Genomic DNA, 21879 nt, shown 5'->3' with positions numbered 1-21879 from the left:
AAATTTCTCTCCTATTTGGACACACAGACTAGGCCACACTCAGGAATCAGTGATGAAAAATTATACAGCCATAACAAATTCATCCTGGTGGGACTGATAAATGGCCCAAATCTACATGTTCTGCTTTTTTTCATTTTGTTTCTAAATTCTGTGTTGAGTGTTGCTGGGAATCTGACCGTCATCACACTCATGTTGGTGGATTCCAATCCTAAAACACCCATGTACTTTTTCCTCTAGAATTTCTCCATCTTGGAAGCCTCATTTACAAATATCTGCATTCCCAGACTCCTCTCTACAATGGCATCTGGGAACAATGCCGTTACCTATAAAGCATTTGCATCTCCATTTTTGTTGTTGTTGTTGTTGTTGTTGTTGTTGTTATTGTCCTGGATGTGACTGAGTTTTCCTCCTGATAGCTACTGCCCAAGTCCCATGCCATGATAGAAATGGAGTTCCCCTCCAGTGGAATGGGCTGGATGAGAAATAAAAGCTAGGAAAAATAGAACAATGAAATAATCACAGAACACAGAAAGTAGTTTCAAAACCAAAGGCAAGATGGGAAAGCTGACCAGATGGGTCCAGCTTCTAACGAACAATGAAGCCCAAGTTTGTTTTATTTATATTAGAAAACATCAAAGAAGTTTCAAGGAAATATCTTCACTAAAATAGGGTAAAGGTGGGGGCAGGTAGGCTTCTCAGTTCCTAGTGGGTTATGCCCATCTTCAGTACTACTGTGCAGGACCTTTCTAACAGAGAGGAGGGGAAGGTCATATGCATTGGGCAGTCTGTCTCCAGGGGAGTGCCACGGGAAGTTCCCAATGACATACCTATTCCTTCCCTGGCTTCAATGATGAGAAAAGATCCTCATACATTTCACAGATGGCTTCCTATAGACAGCCATGTCCTATGACTGCCATCTACAAACCCCTCATTGCAACCATCAGAAACAACAGAGTCTGCACCAGGTTCCTTAATAGCTGTTATCTAATTGCTCTAATTATCTAGTCATACTGCCATGTGGCATGGACCTTGAACTTGACTTTTGTGACTTCAATGTCACAGATCACCTTGGCTTCTGCTGGGCAGAGGGAATCTGAGAATGGTACTGATGCTATATGTGTAGGTCATAATCACACATACTAAAGTGAACAGGAGTGTCAACACATCATGATGATTACCTGCTCTAACACAGTTTATACAGGGGTACATCTTAGTCTTGGCTATATTGACACTCCTGTTCACATTAGTATGTGTGATTATGTCCTACACAATTATCATTACAATTATTCCAAGATTCCCTTTTGCTCAACAAAGGAAAAAATAATTTTTCTACTTTTTCTTTCTATACAATGTGGTTTCTGTCATTAATGCAAACTGTATTTTCATTAAGCCATCTAAAAAAGAAAGGGTAGATAATATGAAAGACAGTAGAATGAATCAAACATAACTTTCCTGTGTTCATATATGAATACACAACCAGTGTAACTCCACATCATGTTCAACCACAAGAATGAGAAGTTATACTCCATATATGTATAATATGTCAAAATATAGTCTACTGTCATGCATAACTTAAAATAACAAATAAGGGGGATCAAGATGGTGGGCTAGAGGGAGGCTGTATTCTGTGTCTCTCTGGGACCTGGGATTCAAGTAGTAAGAATACTGTTTCTCTGCAAGTGATTAGAGGACCTCTGACAGCTGCTCCTGCCCTGGAATCATGGCCACCATGCTGCACAAATCTCCAGGCCTCAGATTCAGTGCAGGACTCCTGGCCATTCATCCACACAGGTCCTCCAGGTGTCTGAATAGGACCACTGGCATTAGCACCCACACAGGACTCTTGGCTGCCCACCCATGCAGAAATCCCAGCTGCCACTCCCATGCAGGACATCCAGCCACAGCCCATGTGAAGGACTCTGACTGCCACTCCCATGTGGACACTATCTACCAACATGGGGCTCTCCCAGTCACCTCCATCTCAGAGCACTGCAGTCACTGCCATAATCCAGTCCTCTATACATGGTAGGCTGCATCTTGGGACACTGCATTGGGTCCAGTGACAGCTTCCAGCCACAAAACTGCACTCCACAAAGCTGCATCTCTGAACATGCCACTCAATGCCACTGCCCACCCCACCACGCACACCCCATCACTGAAAAGCAGCTGCCTCCATCTTGGGACAACTTCCTCACCATCTTTAGTTGGAGCAAATCCCAGCTTGGAACTGGGGCTTAGAAACAATATCAAGGTACTGAAAGTCCTCATCTACGCCCTCTCCCCAACAGCCATTGACCTGGCACAGTGCCTGTAGTTACATGGCCAGTACATAGCTCACAAAACAGGCTTAAAAAACCAGGTCCTGAACTACCCAATAAAAAACAGCTCTCCACATCATGTGCATAGCCCACAAAACCCCTGGAGTGAAAGGTTCCTGATTGGGAAGTAGAAAAGGAGGGGGTGAGTGAGGTACAGCTTAGAGACTAAATTAGAGGACAGAAATTATGAGGTCTACAGGCTATATAAGAAATAAGACCAGGCACCCACATCACATGAGTGGGCCCCAAAGGAGATCCTTTGGGTGCAGTCTCCCACTGGTTACCAGCAAGTACTATACCCCACCTCCAGGAGCCACAACCTTCCACCCTAATAACCTTCACCATCCTGAGGGTGGAGATACCAACAAGCAACAGACAACCCCACCTATTCGATGAGAAGGGAAGCTGGAAAGATATTGATCTCCAACCAAAACAATTCTTGTATCTTCCCTTCAAGATTTTTTTCCTCTCTCTATTCCCTAACATTTGTAAAACCAAGTATTTTCCATGAATTAGGCTACTGAGGATTGGGATGTATGACTAGATATTACAGTGGTATTGTATATTTCTTTAACTCCTACTTTCACATTTTTTACTTTTGTTAATATTTATGTTTTGTTTGTTTATTTGTTTGTTTGTACTCTACATCTTCCCACTTAATTGTCCCCCCAAAATCATTTTCTCTCTTTTCTCCTGCTACTAGCCAACTTCTTTAGATTCCTCTTTCACACTTTCTAAGATCTAATAAGTCTATATCTTCACCTCCAACACCATCAAAATCTCATCCTTCATGTCACCACTGGTTCTTTGTCCACCATCAGAAACTGTAGACCCTTTTTCAAACCTACTCTTTATGTTGTAGATAATAATTGAACTTACCATTTCTGTATATTGTGACAAAACTGTAACTTCTCAATAGCAGCTATTTTGTTTAAGGCTGTATATTGTTTGTATTAGGATCTGTTCATATTGTTCTCCTTCTTAAATGAGAGGCATTGGAAACCTGCTAGAAGGGAAGACACACATACAACATGAAAAAATAAGGGAAGAAAGTGCCCCTACAAAGATATTACATTATTAGAATCCATGGCCAGCACAACAGAAGAAACTGCAGAGAAGTAGTTCAGTATGTACATAATTAAAATGTCCCGTGAATTAAAGGATGATATAAGAGAGCAAATACAGGCAGCAAAAGATCATTATGATAAAGAGCTACATAAGCATATAAAGAAAGCAAAAGATTACTTCAATAAGGAGACCAAAGTTCTAAAAAAATAAATTCTTGAAATGAAAGAAACAATAAACCAAATTAAAAGCTCAACTGAAGGCATCACCAACATATTAGACCACTTGGAAGACAGGACCTCAGAAAATGAAGACAAAATATATAATCTTGATAAGAATGCTGAGCATACAGTGAAAATGGTAAGAAACCATGAGCAGAACACACAAAAATTATGGATAACACAAAAAGACTAAATTTAAGAATTATTGGGATAGAAGAAGATATATTGTTCCAAATCAAAGAAATTAACAATCTATTAAATGAAATAATATTAGAAAATTTTTCAAACATGAAGAATGAATTAGAAAATCAAATACAAGAGGCTTACAGGACACCAAATGTACAAAATCACAACAGATCCACACCAAGACACATTATAATGAAAATGCCTAGCATACAAAATAAGGAGAGACATTTAAAAGCCACAAGAGAAAACAATCAGATTACATTTAGGGGGAAGCAAATTAGGATATCTGAAGATTTTTCAACACAAACCTTGAAAGCTAGAAGATCCTGCAACAACATATATCAAGCTCTTAAAGAAAATAGATGCCAGCCAAGAATCTTTTATCCAGAAAAATTAACCTTTAGATTTGATGATGAAATAAAAAATCTCTCATGATAAACGAAAGTTAAATGAATTTACAACTAGAAAGCCTGCGCCACAGAATATCCTCAAAAAAATATTCCATGAGGAGGAAATAAAAAACAATGAAATGAAAATGAAAATCAGCAAAGGGAGGTCTTACACACACACAAAAAATACTAATCAAAGTAGAAACCAAGTCAAGTTAAATGTCAAAATAAAAAAATATGACTGGGAATACAAATCATGTCTCAATAATAACCCTGAATTTTAATGACCTAAATTCGCCAATCAAAAGACATAGATTGGCAGATTGGACTTTTTAAAAAGACCCACCAATATGCTGCCTTAAAGAGACTCATCTCATAGGAAAAGACATACACAGACTGAAGGTGAAAGCTTGGGAAAAAAAACATACCACTCACATGGACTGTGGAAACAAGCAGAAGTTTCCATCCTCATGTCAAATAAAGTAGACTTCAAGCCAAAGTTAATCAAAAGGTATAAAGAAGGACATTTCATACTGCTTAAGGGAACCATACACCAACAATACATAAAAATTATAAATATATATGCCCCAAACATTGGAGCATCTACATTCACCAAACAAACTCTTTTCAAGTTCAAGAGTAAAATAGACCACACACAATAATTCTGGATGGCTTTAACACACCTCTTTCACCACTGGATAGATCTTCCAAGAAAAAAAAGTTAAACAAAGAAACTATAGAACTCAATAACATAATCAATAACTTAGACTTAACTGACATACAGAGATTATTTTATACTTCAATGAGCTAATACACTTTATTCTCAACAGCACATAGATCCTTCTCTAAAATAGACCACATATTATGCCACAGAACAACTCTTAGCAAATACAAAAAAAGAGATACTACCCTGCTTTTGATCAGATCATAATAAAATGAAATTAGAAATCAATGATAAAATAAAAAATAAAAACTACTATAATACCTGGAGACTAAATAGTATGCTACTGAGTGAACACTGGGTTGCAAAAGACATCAAAGAAGAATTTTAAAATTCTTAGAGGTAAATGAGGACACAGATATTATGTATCCAAATCAACACCCATAAATTAAAGGTATTTCTGTGTATTAGTGACATATCCTCTGAAAGAGAAACTGGGAAAACTACCCCAGTTACAATAGCCTCAAAAAAATAAAATACTTTGGAATCAACTTAACAAAAGAGGTAAAAGAACTCTATAATGAAAATTACAGAACATTAAAGAAAGAAAATAAAGAAGACCTTAGAAGATGGAAGGATCTCCCTTGTTCTTGGATAGGCAAAATTAATATTGTCAAAATGAACATACTACCAAAAGCCCTATACAGATTTAATGCACTTCCAATCAAAATCCCAATATATTCCTCATAGAAATACAAAAAGCAGCCATGAAATTTATCTCCAAAAATAAGAGACCCAGAATAGCTAAAGCAATCTGTAGTGAGAAGAGTGAATCAGATCGCTGCTGCCTCTGATTCTGCTGCTGCCACCCTGAGGTCAACTTAAGGTCTTCTTTCTGGGTGTTGCTTCCCTAGCAGCTGCAATCACCTGCTGCTGCCACAGAAGACACTACTTCCCCAGATGCAACTGCTACTGACCCCTGGAGATCGTCTGGAGATGTTGCCCCCACAGCTGTAGTTGCAGCTGCTGCTGCAGCTGCCACCACTGCTAACTTGCTGCCTACTGCCAAAATTCACCACCACTACCACTACTACCACAGCCTAGAGGACTGCTGCAGGGGAGACTCCAGGTCCAGCGTGGGGGTGCCTGCAGGATTGGAGGAGCCTGGGGTATTCCTGCTGAGAGTGCTGGTGGCCCTTGTTTTGCTGCTGCATCTCAGGGTTGCTCCTTTGCATGAGCATATGCCTAGTGGTCTCTCTGCCAGTGGAAGCAGCACTGAGATCTTGGGACTGCAGCATGGCCCAGCCTGAGGAATTTGAAGCCCAGATCAGTGGGATAGTAAATGGATTTGCGAGGGCTGATCTGGGTTTGGTGATCCTGAGAGACATCAGAGACAGGGCTGAGAAACTGTTGAACGCTGACAGAGAAAGTTCAACTTTCCAGCAAGGTTTATTTTATTTTATTCTTCTATTGCTAATATCTCTATCATATTTGGAATAGGATGATTTTTATGCATCCTTATGTGGAGGACAATGAGATGTGAATGGCATTTTGCATTTTTGCTGCATTCTTATGTCTTTAATTTTTTCTTGTTGTTCATATTCTTCTCTCTTGTCTATTTTCTTGGATTGTCTTTCCAACTCTTCTCCATCCAACAGCCAATCTCCATTGGCTTCTCTTCCACTCTTCCTGTGAATTCCTACTTCAAGCTTCTCTCTTTTCCCGCTCAAATATCTCATACTACACTACCTCTGATCTCTCATCCATCACTTGAAAATAGAAGTCATTTAACAAATTTTCTGTTTATTCTATAGATAGTTATTGAACTTAATCATTTTGGTTTAATGGGAGAAAGCAGTAAATGCCTTAGTGCGAGCTGTTAGGTTTAAGACTATATATTGTATACACTGGGTGCTGTTAATATAGGTCTTACCAGTAAAGATGAGGTGCTGGAAACCTTCAGGGATGCCATAAGTCTACAGGGTAGAAATTATCCTGCCTTAGATCCATAGATTTAGATAGGAAAACACACAACATGAAAAAACAAGGGAATAAAGTACCTCAAACAAACCAAGATGCTTCATCAACAGAAGCCACTGATAACATAGTAGAAGAAATGTACAAAAAGTATTTCAGATTGTACATGGTTAAAATGATATGTGAAGTAAAGGATAGTATAAGGAGTAAAATCAAAAAAAAAAATACTTGAAGTGAAAGACCACTTAAATAAAGAGTTAGAGATCATGAAAAAAAAATCCTCAAAATGAAGGAATTAGTAAACTAAATTATAAATTTAATAGAAAACATCACCAACAGATTAGACCACTTGGATGACAAAGCCTCAGACAGTGAAGACAAAATATACAATCTTGAAAGTAGAGTTGACCATGCAGAGAAGATGATGAGAAACCATGAACAGAACATCCAAGAATTATGAGATAACATGAAAAGGCCAAATGTAAGAGTTATCAGAATAGAAGAAGGAGCAGAGTTACAATCCAAAGGAATGCACAATCTTTTCAGTGATATAATAGCAGAAAATTTCCCACACCTAAAGAATGGAATAGAAAATAAAGAGGCTTACAGGACCCCAAATGTACAAAATTACAGCAGACCCACACCAAGACATATTATAATGAAAATGACTAATATAGAGAATAAAGATAAAACCTTAAAGGCTGTGAGAGAAAAAAATCAAATTACATATAAGAGAAAACGAATTCAGATCTTAACTGATTTCTCAACTCCGACCCTCAGAGCTAGGAGATCCTGGAATAATATATTTCAAGCTCTGAAAGAAAATGAATGCCAACCAAGAATTTTATATCCAGAAAAATTAAGTTTCAGAATTGAAGATGAAATTAAAATCTTCCATGATAAACAAAAATTAAAAGAATTCACTACTAGAAAGCCCACACTACAGAACATTCTTAACAAAATATTCCATGAGGATGAAGAGGGAAAAAAAGTAAAAACCAGAAAAGGGAGGATATACACTAAAGGGACACTCAACCAAATGAGAAAATAAGACAAATCAAAAACCAAAAATTAATCAAAATGACAGGAAATATGAACCATATCTCAATAATAACCTTGAATGCTAATGGCCTAAATTCCCAATCAAAAGACATAGACTGGCAGATTGGATTAAAAGGCAAGACTCAACAATGTGCTGTCTTCAAGAGACTCACCTCATGGGGAAAGACATCCACAGGCTTAAGGTGAAAGGATGGGAAAAAACTTATCACACATATGGATTGCATAAATAAGCAAGGGTTTTAATTCTAATCTCAGATAATGTAGACTTTAAACAAAGTTAATCAGAAGAGATGAAGAAGGATATTTCATACTTCTTTTTTTTATTGGTTGTTCAAAACATTACAAAGCTCATGACATATCATCTTCCATACATTTGATTCAAGTGGGTTATGAACTCCCATTTTTTACCCCAGATACAAGTTGCAGAATCACATCGGTTACACATCCACATTTTTACATAATACCATATTAATGACTGTTGTATTCTGCTACCTTTCCTATCCCCTACTATCCCCCCTCCCCTTCCCTCTCATCTTCCCTCTCTACCCCACCTGCTGTTGTTTAATTCTCTCCCTTGTTTTTTTTTTCCCCTTTCCCCTCTCAACTCTTATATGTAATTTTGTGTAACAATGAGGGTCTCCTTCCATTTCCATAGTTTCCCTTCTCTCTCCCTTTCTCTCCCCCCACTCGTCTCTGTTTAATGTTAATCTTTTCCTCATGCTCTTCTTCCCTGTTCTGATCTTAGTTGCTCTCTTATTATCAAAGAAGACATTTGGCATTTGTTTTTTAAGGATTGGCTAGCTTCACTTAGCATAATCTGCTCTAATGCCATCCATTTCCCTGCAAAATCCATGATTTTGTCATTTTTTAGTGCTGCGTNTGAAGTCAAACAACAACAAGTGCTGGTGAGGATGTGGGGAAAAGGGTACACTTGTACATTGCTGGTGGGACTGCAAATTGGTGCAGCCAATTTGGAAAGCAGTATGGAGATTTCTTGGAAAGCTGGGAATGGAGCCACCATTTGACCCAGCTATTCCCCTTCTCGGTCTATTCCCTAAAGACCTAAAAAGAGCATGCTACAGGGACACTGCTACATCGATGTTCATAGCAGCACAATTCACAATAGCAAGACTGTGGAACCAACCTAGATGCCCTTCAATAGATGAATGGATAAAAAAATGTGGCATTTATACACAATGGAGTATTATGCAGCACTAAAAAATGACAAAAACATGGAATTTGCAGGGAAATGGATGGCATTAGAGCAGATTATGCTAAGTGAAGCTAGCCAATCCTTAAAAAACAAATGCCAAATGTCTTCTTTGATATAAAGAGAGCAACTAAGAGCAGAACAGGGAGGAAGAGCATGAGGAAAAGATTAACATTAAATAGAGACGAGTGGGGGGAGAGAAAGGGAGAGAGAAGGGAAACAGTATGGAAATGGAAGGAGATCCTCATTGTTACACAAAATTACATATGAGAGTTTGTAAGGGGAAAGGGGAAAAAAACAAGGGAGAGAATTGAATAAGAGCAGATGGGGTAGAGAGGGAAGATGAGAGGGAAGGGGAGGGGGGATAGTAGGGGATAGGAAAGATAGCAGAATACAACAGTCACTAATATGGCATTATGTAAAAATGTGGATGTGTAACCGATGTGATTCTGCAACCTGTATTTTGGGTAAAAATGGGAGTTCATAACCCACTTGAATCAAATGCATGAAAGATGATATGTCATGAGCTTTGTAATGTTTTGAACAACCAATAAAAAGAAAAGAAAAAAAAAGAAAAAATAAATAAAGTAGATAAAGCCCTGGCCATGCTAACATGGAAAAAACTTCAATTATTAAAATATAAGATGAACAAGCAAATATCACAATTAACATATCTGAAATACAGAAGATAACATATTCCAATAAAATTGAAAATATTAAAGACATCAACAAATTTATAGAGACATATGACCTACTCATACTGAATGAGGAGGTCATACACAATTTAAACAGATCAATTTCAAAAAAATGAAATAGAAAACACCATTAGAAGCCTACCAACCAAGAAAAGCCCAGGACCAGATGGATTCTCAGTCGAGTTCTACTAGACTTTCAAATTATAATTAACACCAATACTCCTCAAAGTATTCCATGAAATAGAAAATGAGGGAACTCTTCCAAACTCATTCTACAAAGTTAATATCACCCTGATACCAAAACCAGACAAAGACACATCAAGGAAAGAAAACTTTAGACCAATATCCCTGATGAACATAGACACAAGTATTTTCTATAAAATTCTGGCAAATCACATACAAAAACATATTATAAAGATAGTGCACCACAATCAAGTGGGGTTCATCCCATGGATGCAAGATTGGTTCAACATACAGAAATCAATAAACATAATTCATCATATTAATAGACTTAAAAACAAAAATCATAAGTTCATCTCAATAGATGCAGAAAAATCATTTGACAAAATACAGCACACTTTCATGTTCAAAACACAAGAACAACTCGGGATAAGGAACATACCTCAACATTGTAAAAGATATGAATGATAACTCCAAAACCAGCATCATTCTAAATGGAGAAAAACTGAAAGCATTCCCTCTAAAAACTGGAACAAGACAAGGATGTCCTCTCTCAAAACTTCTACTCAACATCATCCTTGAAACTCTAGCCAGAGCAATTAGACAAAAGAAAAAAATTAAAGGGATATGAATAGCTAAAGAAGAACTCAAACTATCATTATTTGCTGATGACATGATCTTATATCTAGAAGATTCAATAAATTTCACCAGAAAACTTATAGAACTAATGAATGAATTCAGAAAAATGGCAGAATATAAAATCAACATCCATAAAGAAATACACTCCTATTCATCAGTGATGAATTCACTGAAAGAAAAATTATAAACACTACCCCATTCACAATAGTCTCAAAAAAAAAGAATAAAATTCCCAAGAGTCAATCTAACAAAAGAGGTGAAAGGCCTCTGCAATGAAAACCATAGAACATTAAAGAAAAAAATTGGAAAAAAAAAACTCAGAAAATGAAAAGATCTCCCATGCTCCTGGATGGGCAGAATGAATATTATAAAAATAGCCATATTACCAAAAGCATTATAAAGATTTAATGCAATTACTATTAAAATCCCAAAGACATTTTTTATAGAAATATAAAAAGCAATCATAAAATTTATTTGGAAAAATAAGAGACCTAGAATAGCTAAAGCAATCCTTAACAAGAAAAGTGAAGCAGGATGCATCACAATACCAGACTTTAAACTATACTACAGAGCTGTAGTAACAAAAATGACATGGTATTGGCACCAAAATAAACTTGTAAACCAATGGTACAGAATAGAGGACACAGAGAAAAACCTAAATAAATACAGTTATATCATACTAGACAAAGTTTCCAAAAACATACATTGGAGAAAAGATAGCCTATTCAACAAATGGTTCTGGGAAAACTGGAAATCCATATGTAGCAAAATGAAATTAAACCTCTATCTCTCACCCTGCACAAAACTCAAAGTTGATCAACAACTTAGGCACTAGAACAGAGACCCTGCACCTAATAGAAGAAAAAAATAGGCTTGAATTTTCACCATGTTGGCCTAGGATCTGACTTCCTTAACAAGACTCCTAAAGTGCTAGACATAAAATCAAGAATCAATAAATCAGATGGATTCAAATTTAAAAGCTTCTTTTCATCAGAGGAAACAATCATGTGAGGAGAGAGCCTACAGAATGGGAGAATGGGAGAAAATCTTTACCACATGCACCTCCAATAAAGCATTAATCTCTAGGATATGTAAAGAGCTTAAAAACTTCAAAAAACCAAATAATCCAATCAACAAATGGGCTAAGGAACTGAACAGATAATTCACAGAAAAGGAAATATAGTCAATCAACATATATATGAAAAGTGTTCAACATCTCTAGCAATTAGAGAAATTCAAATCAAAACTACTCTAAGATTTCATCTCACTCCTGTCAGAATGGCAATCATCAAGAATACAGGCAGCAATAAAAGTTGGTGAGGATGTGGGGACAAAGATACACTCATACATTGCTGGTGGGAGTGCAAATTGGTGAAAGCACTATGGAAAGCAGCATGAGAATTCCTCAGAAAACTTGGAATGGAACCACTATTTGACCCAGCTATCCCACTCCTTGGTTTATACCCAAAGGACTTAAAATCAGCATACTACAGTAATGAAGCCACATCAATGTTTGCAGCAGCTCAATTCAATAGATGAATGGATAAAGAAAATGTGATATATATACTCAATGGAATACTACTTAGATTTAAAGAAGAGAGAAATTACAACATTTGAGAGTAAATGAATGGCATTGGAGAATATCATGCTAAGGGAAATAAGCCAATTCCCCCAAAAAACAAAGCCCAGATGTTTTCTCTATATGCAGATGCTAATTCACATTAAGATAGGGGGCACTAGAGAAGAATAACATTACCTTAAATTAGGTAGAAGGAAGTGAAGAAAGGGAATGGGAGGGGATGTAGAATAGAAAAGATAGTAGAATGAAACAGACATTATTATTTTATGTATATATATGACTGCATGACCAATATGATTCTGCAACTTATACATGATATATCAAAGTGCATAAGTGCACTCTACTGTCATGTATAACTAATTAAAACAAATAAATTTTTTTAAAAAAAATACTTTGTTAAAAAAAAAAAAGTGGGTCTGAGGCTGTGGCTCAGTGGAAGCGCACTTGCCCAGCACGTGTGAGGCACTGGGTTTGAGTCTCAGCACCACATAAAAATAAATAATATAAAGGTCTGTAAACAACTAAAAAAAATATTTAAAAAAGAAGAAGAAGAAGATCAAAGCAGGTAGCATCACTTTACCAGACCTTAAACTGTACTATACAGCAATAGTATCAGAAACGGCATGGTATTGGCACCAAAATAGTCTTGTAGACCAATGGTACAGAATAGAGGACACAGAAACAAACCCACATAAATACAGTTATCTCATATTATAGAAAGGCACCAAAAACATATATTGGGTTAAGTATAGTCTCTTCAACAAATGGTGCTGGGAAAACTAGAAATCTATATGCAATAAAATGAAATTAAGCCCCAATCTCCCACCACTCATAAAATTCAAGTAACCTAGAAATTAAACCAGACACCCTGTACCTAATATAAGAAAAAGCAGGCCCAAATCATAATCATGTATAATTAAACCCCAACTTCCTTAATAAGACTCCTAAAGTGCAAGAAATAAAATCAAGAATCAATAAATGAGATGGATTCAAACTAAAAAGCTTCTTCTCGGCAAAAGAAACAATCAATGGGGTGAATAGAGAGTCTACATAATGCGAGCAAATTTTTACCACATGTACATCAGATAGGAGCACTAATCTCTAAGATATATAAAGAACTCAAAAATCTTAACACCAAAAAAACAAATAACCCAATCAATAAATAGGCCCAGGAACTGAACAGACACTTCTCAGAAGACAATATAAAATCAATCAAGTATGAAAAAATGTTTAACATCTCTAGCAATTAGAGAAATGCAAATCAAAACTACTCTAAGATTTCATCTCACTCCAGTCAGAATGGCAACTATTAAGAATACAAACAATAATAAGTGTTGGCAAGGATGTGGGGAGAAAGGCACACTAGTACATTGCTGGTGGGACTACATAATTGGTGCAAGCATTGGAGAATCTTTGGAAAGCTGGAAATGGAACCACCGTTTGACCCAGCTATTCTACTCCTTGGTTAATACCCAAAGGACTTAAAAACAGCATACCATAGTAATGCAGCCACATCAATATATATAGCAGCACAATTCACAATAGTTAAACTGTGGAACCAATCTAGATTCCCTTCAGTAGATTAATGGATAAAGAAACTGTGGTTATATATACATAATGGAATATTACTCAGCATCAAAGAGAAAAAAATCATTGTATTTGCAGGTAAATGGATGGAGCTGGAGAATATTATGCTAACTGAAGTTAGAAAACAAAATGCCAAATGTTTTCTCTGATCAAAAGATGCTGATCCATAATGGGATGGGGCACAGTATGGAAGGAATGGAAGAACTTTAGATAGGGAAAAGGGGAGGGAAGGGAAGGTGGGAAAGGAGGAGGGATGTACAAAGAGGGTGGAATAAGATCAACATCAATACTACAAGTACATGTATGAAGACATAAATGGTCTGACTCTACCTTGTATACAACCAGAGATATGAAAAATTGTGCTCTGTATGTGTACTATGAATTGAAATGCATTCTTCTGTCATATATAACAAATAATATAAATAAATAAATTTTAAAAATGAAATAAAATAATAAATAATAATTTTTTAAAGTAAATAATAATTTTTTTAAAAAGTAAAGGTAGCTATTCATAAGGTGACACCAGTGCTAACCAATTCATTCCAATTCAGTTGCCCCAGTTATGAACCCTTCACTTATACAAGCAAGTGGTATAAGTTCTCAAAGACATAATCATATTTCTATATGCACATAACAAAATCATGTTATGTGCATATAGAAATATCCCACAGAGCATTTCACATTTATGAACTGTGGCAAGTACCAATCAAGGATAATGATGCATGCGCAAGAAATGGATCAGTGAAATAGAGGCAGGGGGTGGAGAGCAGGGACTGGTGAAGGAATGGGGACTGAAATGGATTGGGTCATATTCTATGCATATATGATTTTTGTCAAAATAAACCCAACTACTATATATAATGATAATGCTCTAATAATAAAAGGGGGAGGTTCTCCATCACAAAGAACTAAAGGAAAACTGAATGAAAAATGACAAGTTATATAAGAATTCCTTATCTCCATTTTATTATTTTCCTAATTCTATATTAGATATGTTTTTATATATTGAAATTGCATCTGCTCCCTCTATAGCCCACTATTATACAAGTATTAATTAATCTATTTTAACTTTAACTATTCCCAGAAACACATCAGAATAAATCTTCAGCAAATAGACATAACACATCTGTTATTACTTATGGAACCCAGAAATGTAGACACCATGGTATTAATTTAATACCATGTTGGTGCTCATCTATTCCTCTTGCATTGGCTGAAATTTCCTGATTTTAGTTTCAAATTTTCTAAGATATCAGCAGTGATAATCTTTATCTGCAGGAATGACCCTTTGAGAACATTTAATATTCTACCTCTCTTACTTTTCAAGGATGCATAAATATAGACTCATTCTCCTCTAATTCTATTTCCTTAGGAGTTGTACAACTGGAAGATTCAAGAAGTTGGAATACAGGTAGCCTCTTGGCTGCTCCATGGTGTGAAACCAAGAAAGCAGACAGGCAGCTTGTAGGCAAGGTGGGAGAACAAAAAAGGACTTTACTGGAACCTAAAGCTGGACATTCAATGAAGACCATGGATACAGGCAGTTGGATATAATAAAATAAGAAAAAATCCCTAGTGGCATAACTGCTGATACAACCAGACCAGAAGCTCCAGCCAGAGGAGTTCCCACCATGAGCACAGTAGTTGGATATGGAATTAAAGGAACCCACATTTTGGGGAGACCTGAGATGTGTCTGGGTATGGAGCATTTAGAGACCAAGGATATTGCCCAGCAAACATGAAGGATGACCTGCATAATATCTGTGTGTGGGGGAGGGGGAAACTGCCATTTCTCCAGGTGACATGTGGAGGACAAAGGAATGGACCATTTTGCAGTTGCTTTGTGAGGGCCAGCAACTGGGGAAGCTGATTCTTGCCAAACCCAAGTTTGGCCCAAAACACAGGCCCAGTAACACATGCTGCATGACATAGAGTGTGCTTAAGTGACCAGAAGAAAATAAAAGTTGGAGAGAGGTTTACACAAGGGACACCTTGTCGCAGAAACCCACCTAGTTCTACCCCTCTCCCTCCACTTTGACTGTTTGCAGTCTCTCTGGTCAGGAACTTGGAAGGGTGCACTTGGGAGAAATTGTCTGGAGACTGAACCCAAGACCAGGAAACATGGGGTCTGCTGGTGACATAGGGGACTAAGAATTGGCTCCCCCTTCACATGAGTGGAATTCAGGGGAGTAAGCATCACCAACAGATTAGACCACTTGAAAGACAAAACATCAAACAATGAAGACAAAATATATAATTTTGAAAATAGAGTTGACCAGGGAGAAAATATGTTAGGAAACAATGAACAGAATTTTCAAGAATTATGGGAGAACATGAAAAGACCAAATTTAATATTTATTGGGATAGATGAAAGTGCAGAATATACAGACAAAATAAATGCTATACTTTCAATGAAATAATATAAGAAACTTTTCCAAATCTAAAGAATGATATGAAAAATCAAATACAAGAGGCTTACAGGACCCCAAATGTGCAAAATTAAAACAGACCCACACCAAGACATATTATAATGAAAATCCCTAGCACACAGAATAAGAATAGAATTTTAAAGGTTGTGAGGAAAAAATATCAGATTATATATATATAGAGAGGGAACCAATATGGATCTGAGATGATTTCTCAATCTAGACCCTCAAAGCTAAGAGGTCCTGGAATAACACACACCAAGCTCTGAAAGAAAATGGAAGCCAACCATCTATCTTATATCATCAATACTAAGGTTCAGATTTAGAGATGAAACAAAAACATGATAAACAAAAATTTAAAAGAATTCATAACCAGAAAGCCTGCATTTCACAATATTCTCAAAAAAAATATTCCATGAAGATGAAATGGGGGGGGATGAAAAGTGAAGGGAGGAACCAACTAAAGGAATACGCAATCAAATAAAAACTAAGTCAAATTTAAAACTAGAAATAAATCAAAATGACTAGGAATAAAAATCATATCTCAATAATAACTTGGAACATTAGTGGCCTAAACTCACCAATCAAAAGACATAAAATGGCAGATTGGATTTAAAAAAAAACATAACAACATGCTGTCTTCAAAGACATCCAAAGACTGAAGGTAAAGGATGGGAAATATCATTACTCACATGTATCATGTAAACAAGCAGAGGTTTCTATCCTTATATCAGATAAAATGTAGTTTAAGCCAAAGTTAATCAGAAGGGACATAGATGGACATTTCATACTGCTTAAGGAAATTATACCAAGACATAACAATCATAAATATTTGTGTCCCAAACAATGGAGCATCTATACATATCATACAAACTCTACTCAAATTCAAGAATCAAATAGATCATAACACAATAAAAATAGGTTATGTTAACATACCTCTCTCACCACTGTATAAATCTTCCAAACAAAAACTAAATAAAAAAAACTATAGAACTCAATAATAAAATCAATAACTTAGCTTAACAGACATATATAGAATATTTTATCATCAATGAACAAATATACTTTCTTCTCAGCAGCACATAGATCTTTCTCTAAAATAGACTATATCTTATGCCATAAAGCAACTCTTAGCAAATACAAAAGAGAGAAAAAATATTCTGCATTCTATCAGATCATAATGGAATGAAATTAGAAATCAACAATAAAATTAAAAATAGAAGCTACTCTAACAACTGAAGACTAAATAATATGCTATAAAATGACAAATTATTAACAAGAAATTGAGGATGAAATTTAAAAAAATACTTAGAGGGAAATGAGAATACCACTAAAACATATCAAAATCTCTAGAACATTATGAAGGCAGTGTTAAGAGGGGAGTTTACTGCATTGAGATTTTTCATTAAAAGAATAGAAAGTTGAGGAATTGCCAGGACCACCTTCACCCATTGACAGACAACCACTGGAGCTTAGGCCTTGTCCAGATCTGCCTCACTGACCAGTGGGAAGCTTGGACCCAGGGTAAGTCTGAGTCCATCCCACCACCAGCAGACATCCACCAGAGTTCAGGCCCAACCCAGATCCACCTTGCTGACCTGTGCAGGAGCCAGGCCCAGGGTAGGCCTGGGTCTGACCCCTCCACCACCAGCTGGGAGCTCAGTTCTAATGCACTTTCATCTTGAGACACTGTAGCCATCCCCATAGCCTTCCTCACACAGTAACCACTACCTTGGGACAACAGAGAGGGCCTAAAAGCAGCTGTATCTTATAGCAGGCATCCCAAAGCCAGTGTAAGGCCCACCCTTTCTGCACCATCTCTGAAAGACATTGCATCCATCTTGGGGCACCTGCTACCTGCTATCTCGAGTAACCTCCTGCTATTGCCACCACCAATTGTAATTGCAGTAGCATCCATCCTGGGACACCAGCAGGGTCTGGAAGCCTGACACCAAGGTGAGATACAGATAATCTGTACAGATACTACAATATTATAGGGTAGAAAGTGTAACACCTTAGATCCACACTGCAGTAAAGAAATCACATAGACAACATGAAAAAATAAGGGAGGAAAGTGTCCCCAAACAATATATAATCTTGAAACAAACCAGGATACAACAATAACAGAACCCATGGACAGTGCAGGTGATGAAATGTCAGAGGAGGAGTTCAGAATGTTCAAAATTAAAATGATCTGTGAATGAATGATTCAAATGAGCAAATATAGACAAAAAAAATTGATCCCTCCAACAAAGAGAGAAAAGAGCAAATACAGGCAATCATTGATGACACCAATAAACAGACAAGGGAGCAAATATAGAAATCCATTGATCAAACCAACAGAGATAAGGGAGCAAATGTGGGTAGCAAAGGATTACTTCAAGAAAGAGATAGATTCTGGAAAAAAATAGAAATCATTGAAATGAAGGAAACAATATACCAAATAAAAAAACTCAATAGAGAGCATCATGAACAGACTAGATCACTTGGAAGAAAGAACATCAGATAATGAAGACAAAGTATACAATCTGGAAAATATAGTTGACCACACAGTGAGGATGGTAAGGAACCAAGAGCAGAATATCCAAGAATTATGGGATAGCATCAAAAAACAAATATAAGAGTTATAGGGATAGAGGAAGACACAAGGTTTCAAGCCAAAATGAGATGATACCATAAAATTTCCCAAACATGAAGAATGAATTGGAAAACCAAATACAAGAGGCTTAGAGGACACCAAATGCACAAAATTACAACAGATCTACACCAAGGCAAATTATAATGAAAATGCCTAGCATACACAATAAGGATAGAATCTTAAAGTCTGCAAGATAGAGGAATCAGATCACCAATGTGTATCTCAGCTGATTTATCAACCCAGACCCTCAAAACTGGGAGATCCTGTAACAGCATATACCAAGCTCTGAAAGAAAAAGAATGCCAACCAAGAATTTTATACCCAGCAAAATTAAGCTTTAGATTGATGATTGGGAAAAAAACCTTCCATGATACACAAAAGTTAAAAGAATTTACAGCTAGAAAGCCTGCATTACAGCACATTCTCAGCAAATTATTCCATAAAGAGAAATTAAAAAACAACAATGAAAATCAGCAGAGGGAGGTATTACATTAAAGGAAAAACTAAACAAAGGAGAAACAACCAAGTCAAGTTAAATAACAAAAATGGCTGGGAATACAAATCATGTCTCAATAATAACCCTAATGTTAATGAACTAAACTCACCAATCAAAAGATGTAGACTGACAAATTGGATTTTTTAAAAAGACCCAAAACTATGCAGCTACCAAGAAACTCATCTCTTAGGAAAAAATAACCGCAGACTAAAGGTGAAAGGTTGAGAAAATTCACAACACTCACTTGGACTGCAGAAGCAAGCAGAGGTTTTCATCCTCATATCAAATAAAGTAGACTTCAAGCCAAAGTTAATCAAAAGGTATAAATAAGGAAACTTCATACTGCTTATGGGAAACATTCATCAACAATACATAACAATAATAAATATATATGCCCCAAATAATGAAGCATATACATTCATCAAACAAATTTCTAAAGTTTCAGAGTCAAATAGACCACAACACAATAATTCTGGATGACTTTAACACACCTCTCTCACATCTGGATAGATCTTCCAAACAAAAGCTGAACAAAGAAACTATAAAACACAATAATAAGGGGGTAGAGAGAGAAGAGGGGAGGGGAGGGGAGGGGAGGGGGGATAGTAGAGGATAGGAAAGGCAGCAGAATACAACAGACACTAGTATGGCAATATGTAAATCAATGGATGTGTAACTGATGTGATTCTGCAATTTGTATATGGGGTAAAAATGGGAGTTCATAACCCACTTGAATCAAAGTGTGAAATATGATATATCAAGAACTATGTAATGTTTTGAACAACCAACAATAAAAAAATTTTAAAAAACCACAATAATACAATCAATAACTTAGACTTAACTGACATATATAGAATATTTCATCCTTCAATGAGCAAATACAATTTCTTCTCAGCAGTACATGGATCCTTTTCTAAAATAGACCATATATTATGCCAAAAGCAACTCTTAGCAAATATTAAAAAATACAAATACTACCCTTCATTCTATCAGATCATAATGGAATGAAATCACAAATCAATGATAAAATAAAAATTAAAAACTACCCCAACACCTGGAGACTAAATAATATGCTATTAAATAAAAATTCATTGCAAAAGACATCGAGGAGATTAAAAAATTCTTAGAGGTGAATGAGAACACGCATACAACATATCAAAATCTCTGGGACACTATGGAGGCAGTTCTAAGTGGAAAGTTAATTGCATGGACTTTATTCCTTAAAAGAAGAAAAAGTCAACAAATAAATCACTTAATATTACATCTCAAAGCCCTAGAAAAAAGAAGTCAACACAAAAAACAATAGAAGACAGAAAATAATGAAAATCAGAGGTGAAATCAATGACATTGAAACAAAAGAAACAATTGAAAAAATTGACAAAACAAAAAATTGGTTCTTTGAAAATAAATAAATAAAATTGATAAACCCTTAGCCATGCTAATGAAAAGAAGGAGAGAGAAAACTCAAATTACAAACATGCATGATGAAAAAGGAAATATCACAAGAGACACTACAGAAATACAGAAGATTATTAGACATTATTTTGACAACTCGTACTCCAATAAAATAGAAAATATTGAAGGCATCGATAAATTTCTAGAGTCATATGATTTGCTCAAATTGAATCAGGATGATACACCCAATTTAAACAGATCAGTTTCAAGTGATGAAGTAGAAAATGCCATCAGAAGCCTACCAACCAAGAAAAGCCCAGGACCAGATAAATACACAGCTGAGTTCTACAAGACCTTTAAAGAAGAACTAATACCAATACTCTACAAGTTATTTTGTGAAATAGAAAAAGAGGAAATACTACCAAACTCATTCTATGAGGCCAATGTCACCCTGATTCCAAAACCAGGCAAAGACACATTGAAGAAAGAAAACTTCAGACCAATATCTCTAATGAACATGGATGTGAAAATTCTCAATAAAATCTGGCAAATTGAATACAAAAGCATATTTTAAAAAATTGCACCACAATCAAGTGGGGTCCATCCCAGTGATGCAAGGTTTGTTCAACATACAGAAATCAATAAATGTAATTCATCACACCAATAGAATTAAAGATAAGAACCATGTGGTCATCTCAATAGATGCAGAAAAATCATTTTAAAAAAAAGCACCCCTTCAAATTCAAAACACTAGAACATGAGGGATAACAGGAATGTATCTCAATGTCATAGACGCTATCTATGATAAGGCCCAGGCCAACATCATTCTAAATGGAGAAAATATGAAAACATTTCCTTTAAAAACTGGAACAACACAGGGATGCCCTTCTTCACCACTTCTACTTAACAGAGTTCTTGAAACACTGGCCAGAGAGATTAGAAAGACAAAAAAAATTAAAGGGATACAGATAGGAAAATAAGAACTCAAATTAGCACTATTTGCTGATGTTTATGATTCTATACCTAGAAGTCCCAAAAAAATCCACCAGAAATCTTCTAGAACAAATAAATGAATTCAGCAAAGTAGCATGATACAAAATCAATACCCATACATCAAAGGCATTTTTGTATATTAGTAACAAATCCTCTGAAAGG

The 21879-nt window shown here is 36.0% G+C and overlaps 1 long non-coding RNA gene across 1 annotated transcript; it reads left to right on the top strand.

Annotated features, from left to right (window-relative positions):
- Positions 1 to 4714: 4714 nt before the first annotated feature.
- On the top strand, positions 4715 to 20555 carry LOC125616251. The gene is made up of 2 exons (XR_007346861.1): positions 4715 to 5242; positions 20459 to 20555. It is a non-coding gene; the product is annotated as an uncharacterized LOC125616251 (long non-coding RNA).
- The last annotated feature ends 1324 nt before the right edge of the window (positions 20556 to 21879 follow it).

The sequence above is a fragment of the Marmota marmota genome, unplaced genomic scaffold (assembly GCF_001458135.2).
Source record: "Marmota marmota marmota unplaced genomic scaffold, marMar, whole genome shotgun sequence".
Lineage (NCBI taxonomy): Eukaryota > Metazoa > Chordata > Mammalia > Rodentia > Sciuridae > Marmota > Marmota marmota.
The sequence above is the reverse complement of the archived record's forward strand: the minus strand, read 5'-3'. Positions and strand labels throughout refer to the sequence as shown.